Here is a 25334-nt window from a genome sequence, read left to right as displayed (position 1 = left end):
TTGCCCTCAGTTAAACTTCTCTGGAAACTTCATCACAGACATCCCAAAGACGTGTCTTCTAGGTGACTCCAAGTCCAGGCAAGTTGACAATGAAGATTTTATTCATTATTTTTCTATTGTTGAGATAGAATGCCATTGCCAGAAGTGACTGAGAGAAGACAGTTTATTTGGCTTACCTGTTCCAGAGAGAAGTCCATAATGACAAGGAAGGCACAGAAGCAGACGGCTGGGAAGCTGAGAGATCATATTTGCAACCACAAGTGAAGCAGAGCACGAGCTAGCCCTGGTGTGAAGCTCTGAACTCTCAAAGCCAATTCTAGCTGTATAGACTTTGGATCTGTTCAAATGGGGTATGTACTGTTTTTATTTATATGCAAGAGATTTTTAATAAGAAAGTTTAGGTTTTTTTTTTTTTAAAAAAAAAAAAAAAAAAAAAAACTTTCAACATCTATCCACAGTGATGTACATCCTCCAGCAAGGCTTTATTTTTCCTTAACCTTCCCAAATAGAAGCACCAATCTGAGACCTTGTATTCAAATATATAAGCCTATGGAGGACGGCCTCAATTCAGACCACTGCAAAGATAAAACATAACATCTCACTGCTACCCTTTGATTCAGTTAGCCCCTGAAATCCTACCAGTTGTTTAACACAGTCAGGAGAGTTTTTACTACCCATTACCAAGAAGATTTTTCTTTCTAAGTAGATTGTAAGCAGAAAAAAAAAAAAAAAAAAAAAAAAAGAATTTCATCATCTCTGCCCAACTATACTTTATACATAAAAACGCTCCTTAAAGTCAGCATAACTGAACTATATGAGGCATTAAATAATTAAATACTTACCATCTATAGTTGGGTTGAACTTAATTCAAAAGAACTGAACAGACCTTTCTTCTATTCACATAAAGCTGCAACATTTTACACACATTCAAAGAACTGTGGTCTCAAGATAAAATTCTGGATTCTTAACAAATAAGATTTCAGCAACTCCTTACTAAGTGCATCCTAGAGAAATCACATGTCACACTGTATTACTAGATGTCCTGGCAGGTCACTGCAAGTGAAACACACAAAACCAAGGGCCCATGTTTATAGGTGGTGAGTCATCAAGAGGGACTGAAGTTGACTGCAGTGCTGGTTCAAGCCACTGAGTTAATGACAGCCCACAATCAGCGGCTGCACTGATTTACAGAGGAAAATGGAGGGACACTTACTAAAGAGCAACTGCAGACAATGCTGTGAGTTGAGATCTTTTCTTCTGGGGACCAAGGGGAAAATCTCCTTTCTTGCTTTGTCTGTGGGTTCTTTACAGAACCCAGATTATACCTCTTTAATCCTAGATTATGTCAATCGTATTTGGCAGCCATTGAAATCTGTTAAACAAAACTGAGACACAACATGTTGTGCTTCTGGGCAACTCTTCCTCTTAAGAAAGCTATTGAATAAGGTGATCCTTAAGTAAGTAAGAATGGACTCTGATTTTTAAACAATAGCTAGTAGCTAAAGGCTTAACAAAACAAGATTACAGGCTTTGTCAAGCAGTAAACCTCTCTGTGGGGAGACACACCATTGAAACCAGGAGTCACTGCTAACCACAGTAAGTAAGTCTGGATTTAATCAGTGAGTCCCCAAACATCTACTGAGCAAACCTCTATCATGAAGATAAGGGCATCTCGGCAGTCTTGATATTGACAAAGTTTGCCCTGCTCCATCCAGCTCCAGAGAACACTCAAACCTGAATCATGTGATGCTTCAGATGGGGATGCCATCCTGAGAAACGTGCCCTTAGACAATTTCATCATTGTACAAACATTGGCGTTTATAATGGCACAAACTAATCACTTCAGCTCAGGGCAGTGTCTGGTAGAAGCTATTCCCTGATTTACAAATGGCACTTTTCTGCCTCTTCATGTGGTAAAGTGCAGAAGGGATGTCCCTCGTCTTCGTTCTATAAAGGCACTATCTACACTGAACAGCCCCACTTTCCAAGACCATCCCACTGATGACCAAGTCTTAACATGTGAATTGTGGAGTGAAGAATACAAATACAAGACTGTAGCAGTAATGATGGTACATGTATCTCAGACAAGAAATGATGCAGGTCGGTGAGGCTCCATACAAGACCTTTGTCTAGGTAGAATACCAAACCTACATGCCAAAAATCATGTGATGTGCTGTAAAAAGCACTGGGAGTTAGTAATCTACATAGGAAAATATAAAACTGGATTTCCAGATGTTCTAAAAATAAGTCAATTTAGCACAAACTTGAGGCCTAATATGAGAAGGAAAGATTCTAGTGGAAAATACAGGTAACTTTCTTCTGACCTTATGGCAGAAATGGACTCTTTCTTTTCTTTTTTTTTTTTTTTAACTTCACAGTGACTTAATATAACGTGATATGTGTCCTGTTTCAGGAGAAAATAATTTGACTGTGTAACATTTATAAAAAGATATTTCCATAAAATATATTGTAATGTTATAGTATTTTTATTATATAATACATTTTTACTATAAGAACACTAAAAATGTCAAAAAGCTATACAATGTGGAACTCACACATGGCTTCATAGTCCCACAATATCTGCTCATGAAAGAACTGGATAAAGAAAAGCAGAGTTACATGTTTTGTTTGTATATTTTTGAAATTGTATTTTAATTACAACTGTTCTACCTCCTCTTTCCTCCCTCCAAACCCTCCTGTATACCTCTCCATGCTCTCCTTCAAATACATGACCTCTTTTTCATTAACTGTGCTTGAGATGCACACAGATAAGCACTAGAGATGCCAGGAAATTTGAATTCGAAGGCATCCTTCAAAGGAAAGAGAGGATCGACCTGTCTTCCTCCTGGAATGCTGGGAATGGATATAGTTTATCACCTGGTGATCCTTGGCTGTCTGGTGAACCAGGCTCTGCCCATATCTTCCAGAAGTTGTTTTACTTATCCCAGACCCTTTACCCCTCAAACCTTAAGCATTGCTTCTAGGCCATAAAACTCATCCTTGTGAGAGATGTCCTTTTCATTTTACAACAGTCTAAGTGACTTCTATGTTTTGTTAGGGCCAGGCCAAATCCTGACTACACAGGGATTATGTTGACCTCAGCCATTCTCCCCAGACCCTTATCTTGGGTGTTATTTCTAAGTCAACAAAAACCTATGTTATGGACAAAGCCATAAAGAGCTTCAATGTAATCATGTCTTAGGTTTTGTTGTACTCACGGGGCTGATTTAATTGTTACCTGAAAAACTTTTTTTTTCAAAATTGCTATGTTTAAATATGGCAAAAATATATGAACTGATGTCGGATCCAAGAAGTTTTGGCCTCGTACTAGTAACCTAAATCAGGCTGAACTAGGTTTCATTTTTCCCTCACCTGGATCATTTTCCTTGCCAAGTGTAAAGCCTGAAGGGATCTTCCATAGCCAATAAGTATCTCAAAAGTCAACCAAAATCTTCCAGAAGAATACTACCCACTGGAGACCAAAAGTTCCAACACAGGATCCTGTTCAGATATTTTACCTTGAGATCATAATATCCCAAGCAAATCAGTATGAAGTTCCTCCTGATGATGCTAACTCTATTGACAATCCTCCACAAAACACCTGCATCATCCACAGAGTTAACTGTTCTTCAACTGGTAATTATGGAAAAGAGGGATGTGCTGATAGAGTCTGTGTACTCATTAAGACAAGGAAGAGGAAACAACAAATTGTAGAAGCAATTACTATATTAAAAACCAGTATATTTTGGATGTTGTCCAAAATCTTTTCTGGGTCTTGTTTCTCCAAATAGAGCACTTTCTTTATTTATTTTCTATTTTGATTAAACAGCAATTATAATCCAAAACATTGACAATCAATCCCCTCACCATATTCTCCAAAACTAAGACTTAAAAAAAGCAAAGCCTATTCAAACAAAGGAGTTTTGGCACAGAGTGTGGCTAGGTTATTAGAGAACTGTGGCAAATATTCCACAGCTAAGCATGTTTATACTAGAATGGTCCATATAGGCTTGCATTGGTGTGGGCTTTTTGTAGGAAATGTGTCTCTGGGATGGGCTTCAGGGTTTCAAAAGCCCATGCCAAGCCCAATCTCCTCTCCTCTCCTCTCCTCTCCTCTCCTCTCCTCTCCTCTCCTCTCCTCTCCTCTCCTCTCCTCTCCTCTCCTCTCCTCTCCTCTCCTCTACTCTCTCTCCTCTCCTCTTCTCTCCTCCTCTCCCCTCCCCTCCCCTCCCCTCTTCTCTCTCTCCTCTCTCTCTCTCTCTCTCTTCTCTCTCTCTCTCTCTCTCTTTCTCTCTCTCTCTCTCTCTCTCTCTCTCTCTCTCTCTCTCTCTCTCTCTCTCTCTCCCTCACTCCCCTCCCTCTCTCCTTGCAGATCAGGATGTAGCTCTTAGCTACTTCTCAGCTACTTCACCATGCCAATCTGCCACCATGGTCCCCACCAGGATTAGAATGGACTAACCCTCTCAAACTCTAAACAAGCCCCTAATTAAATGCTTTCTTTTATAAGAGCAGTCTTGGTCATAATGTCTCTTCACAGCAATAGAATAGTTAAGACAAATAGAATAGACTAAGTTAATAGTTAAGCAATAGAACAGATTACAACACACAGCTATTGAATACCTACTATGTATCTGCTATAGAAAACCAGTTATTCATTCACATTGATAATATAAGGTAGTTGTTGGTATTCTCAATTCTCATACAGAAATACAGAATTTGGAACATTTAAACTTCCTAAGAGCATGTACCTAGGAAGTAACAAAACATGAATTCCTCTTTTACCAACACTTTTCTTTTTTACTATGATGAGCAGCAGGAGTATAGCTCAGAGTCAATTCTGTCATTCACAATGTCAATCAGAGTGAAGATGTCCTGAGTTTGGCTAGAACATTTCCAATAGGAAGCCTGCGGTCCCAATACCTAACCCAATTTTGGCTCACCACAGCACAAGTGGCAGGAAGTTGAACTAATAAATACAAAAGATTAAGGTTTTCTTGATTTAGTCGCTGTAGACATAAGCTTATTCCTAGGTTCTTGCCTATTTAAAAAAATTTAAGGGTGTCCATTTTTAACCAAGGCAGTCCACTCATATTACACCCTGCAGACACAACAAGTTTTTAGTAGCATGACTGGTCTTGACTGGAAGCTCCAGTTAACTAAATATTACATAACAGGGAACTAATGTGAAACTTTTCCTATCTATTTCAAGTTCACTCTTGCTATCTAGTGCTAATGTGATTTTGTTGTCCTTACTGTTGTTTTAAAGGCAGAACAACCATGGGCCAGGATCTGACCTAAGCTTATTGCTTTTTTGTTTTGTTTTGCTTTTCCAGACAGGGTTTCTCTGTGTAGTTTTGATGCCTGTCCTAGAGCTTGCTCTGTAGACCAGGCTGGCCTTGAACTCACAGAGATCCGCCTGGCTCTATCTCCCAAGTGCTGGGATTAAAGGCGTACACCACTGCCAGCCTGAAGCTTATTTAATAGAACTGTCCTTTCTAACTCTAATTATGTCTCTAGCTTTTTCTTTATCCCTCCATAGTCTTATTATATGTCTTAATTATGTCTAAATTATATGTCTTATTACATAGTCTTAACCTATGTAAACAGAAAGTTAAGAGAACCATAAGGGCCCAGGAGTGGGATTCGGTGGTCCGGGGTTAGTGTCTTTTCCTTAACTTCTCCTTCCTGTGAGATGGAGAAAGATGCCCTTAACTCCAAGTCATACCCAGTGAACAAAGACCCTCAGTGACCACTTGAAGGTCTCAGAGCTTTTTGTACTAGCAATGCACCTCCATTTCATTCCATAGTTCAGCCTGTACTTAGGGGTCACAGGTGGTCATCTTCCTGCTATGACTGCTGAAGCAGGAGGGAATGGATTGGAGGAAGGGGCAGAAATAGTGGTGCTATAAAAAGGTGTTCAATTGTTCCAGGTAAAGTGAGGCTACAAAGAGTAGTTAAACAGGAAACATCTTGTGCAGGACACACCCAACCGGCCCGGATTATACAGACATAACTAAGAACAGGAAAGAGCATCAAGAGACTGTGGGATGGATAATGAGAGTCTAAGCTGAAAGGATTCAAGAACATTAGGCTAGGAAGAATTTCATATTGTAGAATCTACAACAAGAAAAATCTTACAGAACCCTACAGTAGCACCCAAAGAAATAGCCTGTTCATGTTAGTCATAGAATGACACTAGCAGTCAGTCTTAGTCTGCTTGCAGAGGCTGCCAAACGACAGGTGTAGAATTGCTGTGACCTGCTATGTTAGAGATGATCATCATCACATATCTACTTTCATAATAGAAAAGCCAAGGAAAGGAAGGGAAAGAAGAAAGAATGTCACATCCAAAGTTAGATGCAGAACAGGATGTGAGCCGTAAACTCAGGATATGACTTTGAAACATTAAATTACCATGGCTTGAACTTGTGCCTGAATTTATGGATATGTCTAATATTTCTAAGATGATGAAATATTAGTGATTAAATGCCATTTTATTATAGACAAATAGTTATCATTTCCCCCTCACCCTTTAATTCCTCCATCAAGAAGAGTAAATGTCTTGCCAATTTATGTTGGGCCTGGCCATATGACTTGTTTGGACACATAGGATGTCAGGCCTGATGTATTCAAGGCTTTAAAAGTACTTGCTGGGTTGACTAGCCCTCTTGCATTCCTGCTTTTCACCATGAGAGAAACATACTTCTTCCAACAGACTCTAGTATTGAGAAAATGGAAATTATGTGGAGTAAGCATGAACCCAATTCACAAACTTCAGCCATGCCCAACCTAGACCAACTGAATTCTAACCAACTGCTTCACATGTAGCAAGTGCACAGGCAAATATAAACTAATTCAGTCATTCTGTCCTATGTATAAGTATTGGACTATTTATCTTTTCATTTTTGTAGCTTAGAGTACTACATGGTACATATTTTTCCATATGCCATTATGTATCTGAGAAATTAATTCTATAAACTTAAAAAATAGCAGGGCAGTGGTGGTGCACACCTTTAATCCCAGCACTCAGGAGGCAGAGGCAGGCAGATCTCTATAAGTTCAGGCCAGCCTGGTCTACAGAGTGAATTCCAGGACAGCCAGGACTGTTTCACAGAGAAACCCTGTCTCAAAAAACAAACAAACAAAAAACTTAAAAAGTAGAATTTCTGAACCAATGACATTAAAACTTTGCCATATACTGCTTTGTAAATACACCTCCTAAACTGTTACCATTATTCTCTTAGACAAACTAGTGGTCAGACAGGATGAGGAGAATTTTGTTTACTTTATACGTGTCTGTGTTGTTTAAATTTTTATGACCATGTAATAATTTATAATATAAGAAAAATGAAACAGATAAAAATGATTTACATATAACACAAAGATGTTCGCTATCTCACATTATACAGACACATCTCCCTCTTAATTTCTTTTGTTTCCAGTTTCACCAAGAATAACAAATGGAAGAAGTGTTATTTCTTATTTTTCTGTGTGCCTAGTGCCTACCACTAATTTTATTTAGCTTAGTAATATCAAATATTATAAGTGAAAAATAAAAAACATTTAAACACAATTTTAATATGGCAGACATTGATATTGCCTCTTACTAATTAAAGAGAAAAGGAATGAAGGAAAATTCCCACCAAGTTTATCTATTACTGAGTTCGTAAAAGTAGCCAAGTAATGTTAGTATTCTCCAAAAGAAATGTACTCCAGGTTTCCATTAGCATTTCATGAGGTTCTCAGTCCCAGATGCCTGTGATTCTCAAATTGTCAGAGACATTAATAGACCAGTCTAAATCCTCTTAAGTAATTTATTGAGAGAACAAACATTTTTACCACTGGGATATTTTCTTATCTTCACTTTCTCTCTAAGGCATCACAACATTAAACTTAACTCTGCGTTTGCAAGTCAATACATATCTGGATAAAACATCTTTGAGTGGCTTTTCATTATCCATATAGAATGACTGTCCAGATTTGGAAAAAATATAAAGAATATTTTGAGGAACTTAGATGTGGCTAGACAAATAGTGAGCTCATGGATCAGCCTTTTTCAAATTCTTATAGAAAGTATGCCAGTATTTGTTCCCACTGTTTATGGCATGAGGTAAAGAGTAAGTTACTCTCTTTATTCCAAGAGTTCTGGGTGCTTGTTAGGAAAACAATTGTGGGGGAGAAGGTTATAAAGCTCTTTAAAACTAAAAACAAATAAAAAGAATTATAAATCTATCTTCAAAAGGAAAGAACATGAGACTTAGAATCTAGATTCAAATGGTCAAAGGGCATGAGTAGCTTCCACAAATACATTGCATGCATTGGGCCCTGGTTGTTAGGTTTCTCTATAGAGAATATTTTCTTCTTGTCATATTCAAAATTCAACATGTACATCTTATCATCAAATCCTAAATATAAGTTCCTTTCTTCGTTGATCCTTTGACCCTTTGCTTGAAGACACAGAAGAAACGAATGACCCTTGAGATGATCCTATAGAATCCAGGCCAATGTTCCAGAGCAGACTAAGAAACCCCTTAGATCACATAATGTATCATGTCCTGTAATTCACAGATAACATTTTTTCTGCCTCGTTTCTAGCATACTGAGGTTCCTGGGCCATCAAACGTTTGTTACACATCTTTCTGATGGTCAAAATTCTGCACACTGACTTCTGGAAATGTTGGAACTGTTGAGGTCAGCTGCTGGTGAGAAGGCATGCCTGCTACAACTTCAGTCCATTTTACAGAGAATAGCTAGTTTTATGGTTAGCAGGTGCTAAATATAGCTAAATGTATGCAGTAGTTTTCATATCTAAAATTAAGTCTGTATGTCACCAGGTCTTGGGGAGAATAACTTGGACAGAGATACAACTCTTAGAAGGGAGAGTTAGGAAGAAAAGTTTCTGTCTTTCAAGACTGTTTAAATCTGCTACCACCACCACCACCACACTGTATGTTATTTGAATTCATGGGTAGATGTTGGTGTTTCCTTTTCATGTTCTACTAGATTTTAAATGATTTGATTTTTGTCTACCTTAATCTCTCTCACTTCACCCCTTTGTCATCATGGCTGGTCTGACCCTCACATATGCCAGGCTGACATCTGCTCAAAGGTTTCTGTGTCACTCTACTTTGGACCGTTCTCATCCTCTCTCTAATCTTGCTGTCCTCTCTATCTGCAATGTTTCCCAGCTTCCAAAGATGGAGCCCTGCTCCTCACACATTTACCTTCAGCATTTTCTTCACTTAAACTAATTTAAAACCCAGCTTGTTCAATTCTAGCACCTTATTAGTTTCATAGCTTCCTGGAGGATAAATTGCTAAATGGTCTTATTAATAAAAACCTGGAGCCAGATATTGGGGTAAAAAGCTGAGTGATCAGAAAAGCAGAAAGAAGCCAGCCTTGTTTTCACATTTGGAGATCCTCAGCTAAAGAGACATACTTCCTGTATACCCACACTTACATGCCTTTCTATTCTGCCATCTCATTTCCTCTCTGCCCAGCTACATCACTTCCTCTTCCAGCCCAGCTCTGTCACTTCCTGTCTGTCTGTACAGACCTCCAGATGTTCATGGTTAACTAGTGTTGGAATTTAAGGCATGTGCCACCATACCTGGCTCTGTTCCCAGTGTGGCCTTGAATTCATAGAGATCCAGACCGATCCCTGCCTCCCGAGTGATAGGATTAAAGGTGTATGCTATAATTGCCTGACTTTTATGTTTAATATAGTGGATGGTTTTTTCCTCTGATCCTCAGATAAACTTTATTGGAGGACACAAATAAAATATTACTACGTTTTCCCTTTTTTTGTTTAAATAAGAAAAAAGGTATAACTAATATAAGAAAAACTATATATAATCTAAGTACAATAACTATATACAATATGTATAAGCAATAAATCCATCAACAATGTCTAGTCCATTTGCATTTGACAAATTCAGTGAAAAATATTCCATTTTCTATCCTATTTTGGTGAGTCCAAAATGTACCTAATTCACTTTCTACCCTATCTTGTATTACCAACAGAAAACTATCTTATGATATCTTTCAAATTTACACACTTTACACCTCTTAGTAAGTTTCTTTTTTGTATTTCTTAACAAGGAAAACTATAACTATATAATCTTCAACTCCCTCAGAGACCTGAGAAAGAAATACTATTACCAGTAAAACAGGAAGTGCAAAAAGCAACTTCCAAAAAATGTGAGTTACGACGGAAACAGCCAGCTGCCTGGACAGTCACCTGAGGTTTCTCTGCAACGTTGGGGCATCCATTTGTTTTCTTGATGACAGCCATTGGAACCAGGATGCCATGGAATCTCAATGTAGTTTCAATTTTAATTTTTCTGATGCCTATAGTTACTGAATATTTTTCATATGTCTATTGTATACTTGTATTTCTTCATTTCAAATTTTATCAGTTCACTTATCCATTTATTGATTTGATTATTCAGGTTTTCAGTGTATATTTTTTGAGCTTTCTATGTATTTAAGAGCTCATTAAGAAGTGAATCTAACTAGCAGTTGTCATTCGGATTTTCGAAGATAGCTTCACCAATGGAGAAGCCAAGCAATAATAGATCTTTGGCAGGGTCAGAGAGATCAAAGTTTACCAAGAGAAAGTCCTCAAGCTGATGAATAGAAGGACTTGTTCAGTAACCTTTCCTGGGTGAATTGACCACAATCAAGTACTGTCTATGTGAAGAACAGAAAACATCAGTCTCCTAGAGTTGATGACATTTACTGGGACTGCGGGACTGCCTTGTAATATCTAATCTGAAGTATGTAAAATAGATGGCAGTTTATTCAATTGTGATGAGAATTCTAATGCATGAATGTCAAATACTCATTATAAGCTGGTAAGTTCATTCTTTTCTCTAAGAAAAAATCCATAGAAGTCAGATCTGGATTCAGTTAATGGCTTAATCAAAGAAAACTGCCATTGGACATGTGCTGTAAAGAATAATGCTTCCATCTGTATTGCCACATTCTTGCAATAGTGCAGGAGAAATTCTGTCATATTCCTCTCAACTTTTTTTTTGTCAATGTTTTTTCATATCCCAACTAGGCCTTCCCTTAAATATATTAATATTCTATGACGACATGGTGCTTACTAATTGAGTCAGGTAACCATGTAGTCTCTAGGACAGGAAGAAACTATTTGACTACTCAGTCACTATTCCAGAATGTGTTTTCTAAAATTAATTTATCTAATAAAATTATCAATATATCTTTTAAAATAATATATTTTATTAATTTTTTGAGAAAATTAATACAAGGTGTATTATTTACATTCAACCACCCAACTCCTCCTAAATCCACCTTCTCCTCCCTAGCACCCCCCTATTTTATGTCCTTCCATTTCTTAGAATAGAGTGCCTCACAGCAGATGTCCTCTTACAATCTTTGCACCCCCTCTTCTATGATGCTTTCTGATCCTTTGATGTAGGAGTTGTGTTACAAATGTATTAATAGGGGTGGGTACCCATGGTAAGTTGATGACTGTGCTTTGACTAGCTGTAGCTTTTGAATTATCAAAGCATCTTATTTTAAAGATAAATCTTGCTACATCTCACTGTATTCCATGTTTATTATTGGTATCTATGACTTAACACATTTGAAATCTGTCCATGATTATATGATTATTAAGGGTTTTCAGATATAATGACCATTTAAAAATATTCCATATTTCCCCCATCTAAAAACACAAGGAAGAGTCATAATCTCCTTGAAGAAAAGCACGTTTAGCTAAGGATGGATTTGTGATGGGTCACTTGCAAGTAAGAGTCTATAAATTTCATGTTTTATTGCTCATGCTTGCTCTCTAAACTCTGTCACAAGTAGCAGGGACCTCATCAACCTTAGTTATCCTGCAGGTTCCTGAGGCTTCCTGTGATGGGAATGAGGTTTATGTGAGCAATGTCCTCACTGTGGTAAGCTCCTTATCTACTTCAGTATTATAGTTATCACCACATCCCAAGCTATTATAATAAATATTTTTTTTAAAAAAGAAATGTCTACATTGTCCTCTGATGACATCTGGTTTTATGCTAGCTTGAAAGTGTTTCATGTTCATTATTTATAAGATCAGATCATTGAATCAGAAAATGTTTTAAGTTTTTCCAAGTCACAAATTGTATTTATGAACATACTGAAGATTTTCCCCTGACTTTTCTTCAAAATGATGTTCATATTTACAAATCTGTCTTTCCATTCAGCCAGCTATCCAAATGACTTTTCAATACATTTATTTTCTCATTATAGGTTTTCCTCTTATGAAGCTCTTTTGGAGAAATGACCAGTTTTTGCTAGCAGTGTAAGACTCAAAGGTATGATCATTGCCATGTTTATAAGCCATTCTTCCTGAATGAATCTACTAAAATATCAAGGATGAAAAAGCAGTTCATATACGATTTAAAAAGAGCAATGAAATATACAGTTTAGGAGGGAAAACATCCTCCTGAAAGTTAGATACCTGCCATCTAAACTACTTTAAACTGAGACAATAGTAATGCTTATATGAAGTGTATAAATCACCAACCAATGGGATATGTTCATGAGACATAGAAATTACATATAGAAATTGCTGCTCACCAAAGAACTTTCATGTAATTAGACAAATAGCCTAAAAGACTAATAAATCTTTTGTACTTCCTTGTTCTGTACATGTTCATATTCAAAATTCAAAATATTCCTCACTGAGGACAACATATGGAATAACTGCATCTCAAATTTTAATCCAGAACCATTTTTCTGTTACTGTCCCAGGATACAAAACACAGCTGAGAATAAAGTCAGAGCATAAAAACAAACTTTCCTTCTCTGGGCTCAGATAACAGACGTGCAGCCAAATGGAATTTTACCAAACCTTCTAAAATTGAGTAACAAAATGTGAGTGCCATTCCCCTGGGGACTTCATGAAAATGAGATGTCTACCACTAGGGTTCTCTAAGAAAAATCCCTGAGTTAAAGGCAAATGCAGAAAATTGCAGACATCTTAAGAAAAGCCTAAAACTTGAGTTTTCCCTAAAGATAATAATAAAAAAATTAAAATTTATTGAATACCTATGATTCGTTCTTTCAGCAACATTTATTGGTTGTAAATAAAGTGCCAAGAATTGTGTTCAATGCTTTCATATGAACTGTCTCCTTTAGTCAAACATGATGAGAAGTACAGATTAATTTGTAGACTGGTGATGTGCCTAGAGTCACAGGATTAACAGAGCCTTTATACAAGAGGCATTTAAGAGTGTGCTGTGTGCTGGGACTTTTATATACACTAGGGTAGACCATAAGAAGTTCAGGGTAGGAGTAATAATTAAGGTCATTATACCAAATGGACAAAAGCTTAGAATTATAAACATTAATATTCTGGAGTCAATTCTCATGTACTTGAGAAAGCTGATTGTATGTCAAGCTTCCCAAATTCCCATTTCGTAACATTTCGTTAGTAGACTGAAATAGGTCAGCCTAACTTCATTTTGACCTTTGACCACAATCAACGCAAACACTACCATGGAGTGAACATTGGCTTTTATGGGTTTTTTTGTTGTTGTTGTTGTTGTTTTTTGCTTTCCAAGAGACTTTAGTTAAGCATTTACTAGCATGGCATTGCTTATAAAGTCTGACTATCAAGTTATTTCCATCATCTAGACTTGAATAAGTATCTTCATATAACCAAGAAGGCAGAGTTTAGATTTATTCCCAGATTCTTTTTTATTGCAGATCAAAAGTTGGCAGAGTGGAGTGGGGAAGAAGCAGTTCTCTAGACCCAGTCCCCAGGCTGCAGGCTGAAAGCCTGGACTCTTCTCCTCATATCCCAGTCCCCAGACTGCAGGCTGAAAGCCTGGACTCTTCTCCTCATATCCCAGTCCCCAAACTGCAGACTGAAAGCCTGGACTCTTCTCCTCATATCCCAGGTATGCACTAAGAAGTTCAGGTGAGCTGACGGGGTGTTCTAGTATATTCCTCTAATCTCACTGATCAATATACCACATTAATCTAGAGGTGTCCTTGACCATCCACTTAGACACATGTGGTAGAAGTGCAGGACAGCTTCAGTGGACAGGAAGAAGGGGATGGATACACTCAGACCTGAGAAGCAGACCCACATCTTTAGATACCTAATACATCTTGTTCTGGATTCCATAACATTACCCAGAGTAGAAGGATGCTATAGACTCTGGCTAGGTCCTTTGGTTCATGGTATGATGGAGGCCTGCTAAAGCACAAGGCCTACGGTACTAGTCCCTAGTGCCTGATCTAAGAATCACGCCAAATGCAGAACTTCCGAGGTCCTTATGGAAGTCCTGGTCCACTGAGAGATGATATACACAAACCTTTTTACATACAAACAAATATTATTTTAAACATCAAATTGTCTGTGTTAACCATAATATTAATAATTTTCATTTATCAGCAGCTTTCTGGGTTTTTTCTTCTCACTAAATTATTGATGTTGAAATGACTACAATTTCAGAACCTGTTCATTAGTTTTAATTCACAAAAAAATTCTAATAGTTATTGATCACAAAGTAAATGTTATTGGAAAGACTCGAGGATGCTTACCATGTGGGCCTCTTCCACTGTTCAAGCAGAATCCTGTGGCAAATTCTGGACTGGCCTTGCTGTTTACTCATGTCACCGTGGCTACTGAGGGCATCACCCTATTTCCTGATAAAAGCTTGTGGACAACATGACAACAGTGGTGCTCTGATGCCAATGGCAGCACTCACGTGTTTTGTTCCTCCTTTAGATCATGAACCATTGTGCTCATCTACTCCTTCTAAAATTCACAGAACTGACAGCAGGAGAGGAACTAAAAGGCACATATGAAATCAAGTTAAAGACTTGAAAGAGTTAATGCAGAAAGAACCAAGCCCTTAGAAAGTATACTTTTTAATCCCAAGAAGTACTAAATCACTTATTTTAGTTAAGGCATTGGTTAGAATACAAATGGTGTGTGTGTGTGTGTGTGTGTGTGTGTGTGTGTGTGTGTGTGTGCCTTTGTGTGTGTCTGCATCTGTGTATTGTTTGGTATATACTGTTTTGTTTTGATATATGTATATATTGTGAAATTGTTAAACTAAGCTGTCCACTACCTCTTGTATTTACTTTTGGTTGTGAGAACATTTAAGATCGTAGCTATCTTCAAGTAGATCACCTTTTATTAACTAGAGTTACCTGTGTAATTGAGCTCCTGAACTTACTCATGCCTACTAAATATAACTACCTCCTAAATATAAGTCCCTACTACAACCTCCATCTAAGGGCGACCATCATTCTTTACTCTCTGCTTCCATGATCTTGGCCATTTTAGGTCCCATGTATAAGTGAGATTATGGTTATTTCTGTGTGTCTGGTTGATTTCATTTAACACAGAGTTCTACAAATCCTTTCACACAGATCTCATTTTTTAGTAGTCTATGGTGTGTGACACATTTTATTAATCCAGGCATCTATTGACGGACATTTAGATTAATTCCTTACCTTAACCATTTTAAATAAGTGCTGCAACACCATTTGTCCTAACAATAATTTCCTGATACAACACAGAAAATAATCAACAAAACCAAGAATATCAAACTAAAATTTTTCTGCAGAGCCACAAAACACAATTTTAAAAAGTGAAGAGATGACCAATGGAACAAGATAAAATATTTGTAAGCAGGTCCTGGTTAGTTTTTATTGTCAACTTGACACACTCTAAACAAAGGGTCCCTGGGAAGAGGGAGTCTTAGTTGAATAACTGTTTTGATAGAACTGGTCTGTTACTTTGTGTCCCTATTAACTTTCTGTCAATTTCACACAAGCTAGTAATCCAGAAAGAGGAATCTCAACTGAGAAGATGCTCCCATCAGATTTGTCTCTAGGCAAAGTCTGAATTTTCTTGATTAATGGTTTATATGGGAACGTCTAGCCCACAGTGGGAGGTGCCACCTCTAGGCAGGTCACCGTGGGTTTTATAAGAAAGCAGGCTGAACAAGCCATGAAAGCAAGCCAGTAAGAAGCGTTCCTCAGTGGTCTCTGTTTCAGCAGCTGCCTGCAGGTGTCTGCCCTGCTTGAGTTCCTGCTTGAGTTTCTTTCAGTGACTAACTGTTGTTACCTGTAAGGTGAAATAAACCCTTTCTTTCCCAAGTTGCTTTTGGTTAGTATTTTACTACAGCAATAGAAAGCACACTAGAAAACCAGGCCATTGAGAGACTGTCCTGATTGACAAGTGATGTGCAAAGTCCCAGCCAACCATAGGGTGGTTCCATCCCAAGGTAGGTGGACCTGGGCTGTAGAAGTAAGTTAGCTGAGCATGAGCCACAGCATGAACCAGCAGGCAGCACTCCTCCATGGTTTCTGCTTGAGTTCCTGTCCTCGCTTCCCTTGATGATGAATTTTTCCTGTAAGTGTAGGTCGAAATAAACCAAGCTGCTTTTGGTCATGGCATTTATCTCAACAACAAAAGGAAAACTAGATCAACATATATCTAATTAAGGGTTAATATGCAAAATATACATGACCTCAACTCAATTGCAAGAAAGCAAGTACTCTGATTAAATATAGAGAGAAAAGACTTGGATAGAATTTCATCAAAAGGAGACACACAAAAGGACACTAGGCAGGTGAACATTGCTTCAAAAATGCCCAATAATTAAAGATATAAAAATCAAGCCACAAATGCATCATTTCATGTTGTTAGAGGTGTTTGTCCAGAAGATTTAAAAATTAGTGTTTGACAGGACACGGGTAAAAGGGGTCTGTTGGACACTTTTGGGAGGCAGGATGTGAGTAAGTTCAACTATTGCGTAAACAGGATAGAGGTGATTAAAAATTAAACAAAGAGCTGCTACATGACGCAGCAACACCACCACTGGGTGAACAGCCAACTGATAGAAACTCATTAAGTCCAAGGGTTACGTTGAGAGAACCCTTCCAGGGAAGAGTGATGCTTCATTTACCTGCTTATTTCATTTATTTGCCTATCTGCTGATGGAAACTAACTCTTTAAGTTTTTTGGATTTTTTTTTCCGTTTTTGTTTTTTGAGACAGAGTTTATTTGTGTAGCCTTGGCTGTCCTAGAACTAGCTATGAAGACCAGGGTGACCACCAAATCACAGCCATCCGTCTGCCTCTGCTTCCCAAGTGCTGGGATTAAAGGTGTGTGCCACCACCACCTTGCCTTCTTTATTTAAAAATTTTTAAGCTTTACCTATTGATAAATTTGTTGTTTCTTTTATTTACTCATAACGTTAGATGCCATGGTCATGTGACTTAATGTTTTTCAACAACTTTTTCATATATAAGTATTTTTATACCATATTTTTAATATTGTTTATGCTTTGAGATTCTAATTACATGATTTCCTCCCTCTAACGCTTCCTATATACCCTTTCTTTCTCCTTTTCAAATTCTTGGCCTCTTTTATCATTAGCAACTTTTTTTTTTAAACTGGAGCTGAATTTACTTAATTTATCCCACTAATAGTCACTACAGCACACAAGATGAAGTAAAAGTTGCTTATGTCTCTTTCATTTGTGTCCTGAATTATTAAGGCATAATTAATTGATTCTGGCATCTCTAGAACTTCTGCTCCCATGGGGTTTTCAGCGCTGACAGCATTTAGGATTGCACCCACGTCTACACCCTCCTTCCGTGGGTGAAAACAGAACCTGCTGTTATTTTCCAGGGCACTGGGTGTCAGTAACTTAACTTGAAGACGGAAGTTAAACGGAGCAAGTGAGACAAGGGCACGGTTGACACTTTACTGTGAAATCGGCTGACAAAGCATAACTGGTGGTTGTGGGAGACATTACCTTACTGGAGGTCACCTGGGAGCTAGGCAGCATGACTTCCCTCTTCGATTAAGGCTTTTGTTTATTTTTACATCAGTCTCCCAGCACTGAGTCCTTGAGACAAGATGCAACAAGTTGCAAGCTGGAGTGAACTATATCTTCTTGGGAAGTCTGACGTTGGCAGGAGGAGACCAGAGGACTGCTGATCACTTTCTAGATTTTAGTTACCACTCAAAGATTCTGTTTTAACATAATGACTACATTGTAAGGAACTGGGTCTTGGGAACTGTCCAACAAATCCTCCGTGTACTAGGCCCTCCCAAAAGTAAAAAGTTTGTCAGCCAAGCTCTGGATCCCTGGCATATGGCCCACCCTGGATTTTCCCTTTTGTTGCCCTAAGGGCTCTGTGTTGTGAGTCAAATCACTGGGCAACCAAGTATCTTCAGACAAGCCCGAGGCTCTCTAGCTGCTACTATTTACTCCAGACAAAACTGGACAAAAGGAGAATATCTAGCAAAGGAAGTCCAATCCCAGCCTTCAGAGCAGACCTATACAAAGATCTCTCTTAAAAACATTTCTGTTGGAATATTCAATGACCAAGTAGACGCTACTGCGCCTGTGCTCAGGTGAGAGCCGACAGCTCCTCCCTGCTAAATGCATAGACTTCTTCTCCAAGTGAGTTTTGCAATAGAAGAGCTGTCACTGTGAACAGGTGGAAACGAAGTAAAAGCGCCTGTCTGCTTGTTCCTGTTGCTGCAGCTGGCTCAGGCACAGGAGAAAAGACAGGTGAGAAATGCTTCTCTTCCTCTGTTGATTCGGAACTGGGGCAAAGCTTTGCTTGAGCTGTGGGAGTTTATGGTTTCCAGAAACCTGTTAGAGTACTTTCTCTTGCTAACTGCTTCCTCTGTGGACGATGAAAGCTCTTTGTTTTAGTGTTGCTGTTGTTTTTGTTGTTAAATGTTCAATCAAGGAAGTGACTGCACCTTCATATCAAGCTAGCCTTCCTCTTTTGCCAGCCTCAACTGTGTCTGGGGCAGGGTCAAAGCAGAGCAGCAAGGAGCACAGTGGCTTCCAAGGAAAGCACATCAGCACAGTGGAAACGAGGCAGACGTGTCTGGAGCAAGAAGGTTTCTGCTGCAAAGGATATCTAGGACCGAAGCTGGTTTCCTTTATTTGATATGTTCTGTGTGTTTTGGTACCCACAGAATATTTGATAACGGGGATGATTGGACTCAACTCTGATGATTGACCAGCCCCTAGATTAAACTCTGTGAACAGGGGGGGAAAGGAACATCTACATCAAACTCCAGGAGCATGTCATTCACAATCCTGGGCTGCAGTAGGATAAACCATCAGGCATCTGGAATAGGCTCGATTTCTGGAATGTAGTGGATCTGATTGCTTCTTGGCAGCTAGTCTTTTCCAATTATATTTGGCTTAGTCTGATTGTCAAATTACTTTGCAATCCCCAAATTGATCTAGGATGTCTGTAGAGGGGACAGAGACAACTCTGTATACAAAGCTGATTGCCTATGATGGAAGGAAAGCTCTAATGAAATTTTTTGAAATGTTCTTTGAATAATCCACAATCCAGCCAAAAGGAAGGCGATGCATACTATTCCTTGGACCTTTGTTGAACCAAAAGAGCCAAAAGTAGCACACTTTTCTAAAATGCTGGTCAATTAAGGCCAGCCTGCTGTTTTACTTTGTTCCCTGAATGCAGCTCAAGAAAAAAAATATTGCATGTAATTTGAATAGATTTAATTAAAAACATAAGATTTTTCATAATCAATGTGTGATGCAGTTCAAAGAATTTAGAATTTTTTGTATTCTCATTACATCAGTAAACAAGAGGATTCATAATTTCAGTTCTCATTGACTTGTTGGTAACTCCACTATGGTGAAGATCACATTTCCTTTTGACCAAGTATGAAGGAAGTTTTTGAATGAAATCTGGTACTTTCAACAAGATAGCAAGCAAAACAGTGAACTTCTTCAAGAGCACCAAGTAGTTTTTTTCTAATGGTTCCATAGAATTCATTATTTGTATGAGAATACAGTCAGCAAAGATCATGTGCCTCAGCCACTTTATTCAAGCAAGTTAAAATTAAAAATAAGTTTTGACAAATTTAAAGCCCTTAAGTTAAAAGTATATAGGTAACAGATATCATGAGTTAGAGAGAGTATGTACTCCAATGTTATTAAGCTTTAATATTATTTAGGCACCATGAGCCCAACCCAGCCAGCAGTAACTTTTCCACATACAAACTGATTTAAAGATTGAGCTACAAGTGAATAATATTTTTAAGTCTTTAGTGATATAAAGTTTAGGGAAAAAAAACAAAAAAAACTTTTTCCTACTCTTTTCTACAAATATAAAACAAAAATAAAATGTCAAATGTTGAAGTTGGCTAAGCAAAGACCTTGAGAATGAGTCGCTGCTTTAATAGTATCGTGTTAATAAACTGAAATTATTCCCTGGAAGATGATACAAACATTAATTTTCCATGATGAAATAGTATGTCAAAACTACCCTGAGAATGAGCAGATGGAAATTCACAGACATTGACAGTTGATGTGTTCATGGTGTTCTCATCTGATGCTACTAAAATATTCTGTGGGATTAGTGGTCTATAGTAGTAACCTGCAGTTCTAACTTTATGTATGGTTACTGTCACATCCCTGTATCATACTGTCAATCCTCTTTAGAGACAATTGCTCAAATTAGATATTTGATTTCTGTATTCTGTTTTTTCACAATAGACATTTTTTACCTAGTGAGTATGCATCAGACTAATGAACACAGGTTTGAGGTAGTCTTGCCCACTAACAGTGGGTGTGGTGCAGAAGATCTCTTTGCCTCCATTTTCCTGCCTGGCTCTGTATCTAACCAGGGCACTGAATGCAGGGACATCATAGATGATTTCTTCCTGCCTCCAAGAGTCCTAGTACTAGCTTTTTTTAAAGACCAGTACACAAACTAAGCTTCATGGCTGTTTTCTTGTCCTTTGTTTCCAAAGAGAGTAAGAGAAATTGGTGATAAATTTCTACACATAAAATTAAGAAACAGAAAAATGACAAAACTCACACCTATTTCTAAAGGAGGATCATGTCAAAAACAACTTAGTTATACCAAAAAGAGTTCCCAGGTAAAGTCCCTAGCCGTGGAGAGGCAAACTTCAGCAGATGATTAAGAAGGGAACATATACATGGTAACACTGTAGAGTGGAAAGCAAACTCCTCCATCAGATAAGAAGCTGCCAGGACTCAAGGGCTGTTTTACAGGCCAGGCAGGACTGTTCTTTCCCACCACACCCAATATAATGCTTCTAAAGCTAATAATACTTTCTCAAAAACCAAAATAATAATAAGCATAAAATAAATATTTTCATTTTACAAGTAGAATGTCTACTGTTTTCCTTTTCTTCTTAGAAACATAATAATGTGTCACTACAAATTCCCACGATGCTTTTCTAAGTTCAATTGGAAGTTGGGTGAGTTAGAAACAGAGGTCAACAAATCCTGTGCGTAGCAAGCCTGTGGCTTTTCAGGAAGTTTTCTTTTAAATATTTATGATCCTTAATGGCCTTTTTCTTTTCAATTTTTCATATTTACCCCAGTAAATACTCAAAATTAGCCAAGAAAAGTTAAAATAGGGAGTGAGTTGCCCATCTCAACATGTTTTTGTTTGAATTATCATTTATATTCATTGTGAAGCTAAGAAGGAGACTACGAATTGTAGAAATGTCCTACAAAGTTCTTGTATAGATGTCCAAATTGTTTTATTTTAGGAAAACCTAAGTCCTAGTGATTCTCCCATGCACTCCCCCAAGTATTCTCCATTCTGCACAATACTGATGTCTAGGGCTCTTCTCTCCCCATGTTATGTATTATTTAACCAGATGGGTTCCAGGCAAAGCTCAGGTTTCTTTAATGACTGGAAACACAGTTTTACCTCTTTAGCCCAAATGCTCTAAATAGAGGAAAAGGAAAAAAATTAAAAGAGATAGATGAAGTTTTAAGAATGGGCTGAAATGAAATCACTACATGTTGGCACAGATGTCTGCAGTTGTGATCACTCCACCAGGGCATTTTCTCAGTTTTTGAAGAAGTTGACATCGGGGCATAACGCCATCTTTAAGTACGGAAACCGTGTTCATCATGATGGAAAAATCTGTCTTACATGAACATCCATTAAGTAACAATGTTTCAAATGCCAAATGAAATAACTATCATTTCAACCAGGGACTCTTAAAAAGGAGCTCCAGACATAGCTTGGCACATAAGAGAGCTTACTGCTCCACCTGAGGACAGGAAATACATCCCAGGACCCTGACATCAGACAACTCACAAATACCTGTAGCTCCAGCTCTGAGGGATATAATGCCCCTTTCTGACCTCCATGACCATCAGCAATACACATAAATAAAAAATAAATCTTTTTAAGTGAGTATATAAATGAACATGTAATAGAGATGAGCTAAGTTTAGAACACATGCCAACACACATGAAACCTAGTTGATAGAACAAGAAAAAAAATTTATTCTAAAGGTAGATTCTACTATCATGCAAGAGTGTCCAAATTTTTGACATTGTGATACATACAATCTGCTGGCTAGCTGTTTGCCAACTTAACATGAGCTAGAGTCACCTGGGAAGATGGAACTTCAACTGAGAAGATGCCTATGGGCGAGTCAGTGGAGGATTTTCTTGATTACTGATTGATGTGGGAGGATTCAGCCTATCTAGGCCCGTTGTTTTGAGATAGATTATTTTTAAGTAAGCAGAACAAGCCATGGAGAACAAACCAGTGAGAAGCATTCCTCCATTGCTGTGTTTCAGTTTCTGCCTTGAGTTCTTGCCCTGACATACCTTCACAATGGACTGTAAGATGCAATAAACCCTTTCCTCTTCAAGCTGCATTTGGTCATGATCTTTTTCACAGCAATCAAAAGCAGAGGACACTATCTAGACGTATACCTAGCAGTGGAAAGCTGAATCACAGGAAGTTCAATTCTTGTTTTGTTTTGTTTTGAAAAGCAGATTCTACATGATTTTGCTTAATAGCTGTACTGATTTATATCCCCTCAGTGTTCTTCATTCTCTTATCTTTGCCAACGCTTAACGTCGTTCTATCATGTTGACTGTAATAAGGACAAGAGATTTCTCATGGTGGTTTGGGTTTGTAGTCTCTGAACATAATTGCCCATTTTTTCACATACATACTGGCCATGTTTGTGTCTTCTTTTGAGAAATGTCTATGCATGTCCTCTTATTAAAGGAAACTGATTTGTTCCTGCTGTATTGTGTGCCTTCTTAAACTTTTTGGTTGGTAGACCCTTGTCTGAGGTATCATTTGCAAATATTTTATGCCATTCTAGTAGCTTTACAGTTTTGAATCTTAGTCTCAGTCTAAGTTATATAAAATTACTTTTATCTGTGTTCTGGAAGAAGAGTCCAGTTTCAGTCTTCCAAATATGGACAAGCAGCACTCCCAAGATTATTGAAGAGGCCATCAGTTCTTCACTGAGTGTCTTAGAAATTTTACAAAACTATATTGACATTAGACATATGGGTTTACTTCTGGTCTCACTAGTTTTTCAGTTTTCATATCAGTGCTGTTTTACTTTGCCACAATAACTTTACAATGTATTCTGAGGGCTGGAGAGATGGCTCAGAGGTTAAGAGCACTGAATGCTCTTCCAGAGGTCCTGAGTTCAATTCCCAGCAACCACACGGTGGCTCACAACCATCTGTAATGAGATCTGGTGCCCTCTTCTGGCCTGCAGGCAAACATGCTGTATACATAATAAATAAATATATCTTTTTAAAAATGTATTCTGAAATCATGTGGCATGACACCTCTAGTTTTGTGTCTCTTTCCTGGTTGCTTGCTTTGACTATTTAGAAACTGTTGTACTGTCATACAAATGTCAAAGAGTGACTTTTCTATTGCTCTGAATCATGCTATTGGTATTATTACATACATTTCACTGAATCTGTAAATCATTTTGGTACTATGGGCATTTTAACAATATTGATTCTTCCAACTCATGAGTACATGCTATTTCTTTCCACTAGCTACAATTACCTTCAAATAATTTCACAGTTGTCTTACAGTTCAATGTATAGATTTCATCTCCTTGGTTAAATTAATCCCAAGTCTTTTCATTGATGGTATTGTAAGTAAGACTGTGCTCTTACATTATGAATATTCATATGCTTATTTTGTATCCTGAAATCTTTTTTTTTAAAGATTTATTTATTTATTATGTATACAGCATGTACGACCAGAAGAGGGCACCAGACCTTATTACAGATGGTTGTGAGCCACCATGTGGTTGCTGGGAATTGAACTCAGGACCTCTGGAAGAGTAGTCGGTGCTCTTAACCTCTAAGCCATTTCTCTAGCCCCTATCCTGAAATCTTACTATCTCTTTTTAACAGATATTCCCTATGTGGAAACAGCCAAAATATTTCACTGGCTAGACTCACATAACACACACTAATCTCAGCTATAGAGAAAGCTGGAAGTGTAGTAACTATGTCCCAAGTTTATACTGAAAAATCAGTATTATATTAGTGAGGAAGCAAAATAAGCTAGAATTGAGGTATATAAAGCAATATCAGTCACAGATCCTCATAGAGTAAATTAAATGATGTTCTCTAACAAATATTGAGACCATTTGACACCAGATTTATTTTGTTTACTTTGTCATCCTCTCAGTTGCCCTTGTGGCATAGAACTTCATGGTTGTCTTCGTATCTTCTAATTCATGTGTACAAAGAAGATATTATTATATGTGAGCACTAACTTTTGCTCCATACCCAAGGAAATAAAAGAGCACTTCCTTCTGCATCAAAGCCTCACAGTATACCACTGCACTGAAAGCCTCACAGCATACCACTGCACTGAATCCATCACAGCATACCACTGCACTGAAAGAAAGAATAAATTTAAAAAGGACAGCTACACTACTGCTCTTGGCCAGAAATATCCTGCAGGCCACTTTTATGCATGTCCTGAGCTAAGAATAGCTGTTATGTTTTGAATGGAGTTTAAAAATTAAGAATAGAAAAGAGAAAATATATGTGCCCTACAAACCTAACAGCCTTTCAGCCTTATTGTAGAAACTATTTGGTGACTCCTGACAGAGATTTAAAAAAAAAATTGTGTCATTTCCCTCTTTTATAAAAGTTTAATTTTAATTATGTGTATGTGTGTATGTCTGTGAGTGGGTATGTGCAAGTTACCGAGAAAACCAGAGCTGTTGTGTTCCCTGGAGCTGGAATTACAGGTTGTTATGAACGACCTGATTTGGGTACCAGGAACTGAACCAAGATCCTCTGCAAAAGCAGTATGCACTCTTAACCATTGAGCCATCTCTTTAGGCTTTCTCCCTCTCCCTCTCCCTCTCCTTCCCCCTCCCCCTCCCCCTCCTCTCTCTCTCTCTCTCTCTCTCTCTCTCTCTCTCTCTCTCTCTCTCTCTCTCGTCTTTGTGTTATATGTTGCTAAAATGTCTAATTGTGCTATCTCAGAGTTGTTGACTGGAA

The 25334-nt window shown here is 37.9% G+C and overlaps 1 protein-coding gene across 2 annotated transcripts in view; it reads left to right on the top strand.

The window, feature by feature from the left end:
* The first annotated feature begins 18042 nt into the window (after positions 1-18042).
* Bbox1 (gamma-butyrobetaine hydroxylase 1) overlaps positions 18043-25334 on the top strand; it is a 50647-nt gene continuing 43355 nt past the window's right edge. For both annotated transcript variants that reach the window (XM_028882383.2, XM_028882384.2), the window contains exon 1: positions 18043-18566. The gene's annotated coding sequence lies outside the window, so the exon portion shown is untranslated. The remainder of the gene's footprint in view (positions 18567-25334) is intronic.

This window comes from Peromyscus leucopus, chromosome 4 (genome assembly GCF_004664715.2).
Source record: "Peromyscus leucopus breed LL Stock chromosome 4, UCI_PerLeu_2.1, whole genome shotgun sequence".
Lineage (NCBI taxonomy): Eukaryota > Metazoa > Chordata > Mammalia > Rodentia > Cricetidae > Peromyscus > Peromyscus leucopus.
Note: the sequence above shows the minus strand (reverse complement) of the source record. Positions and strands in the feature narration are given on the sequence as shown.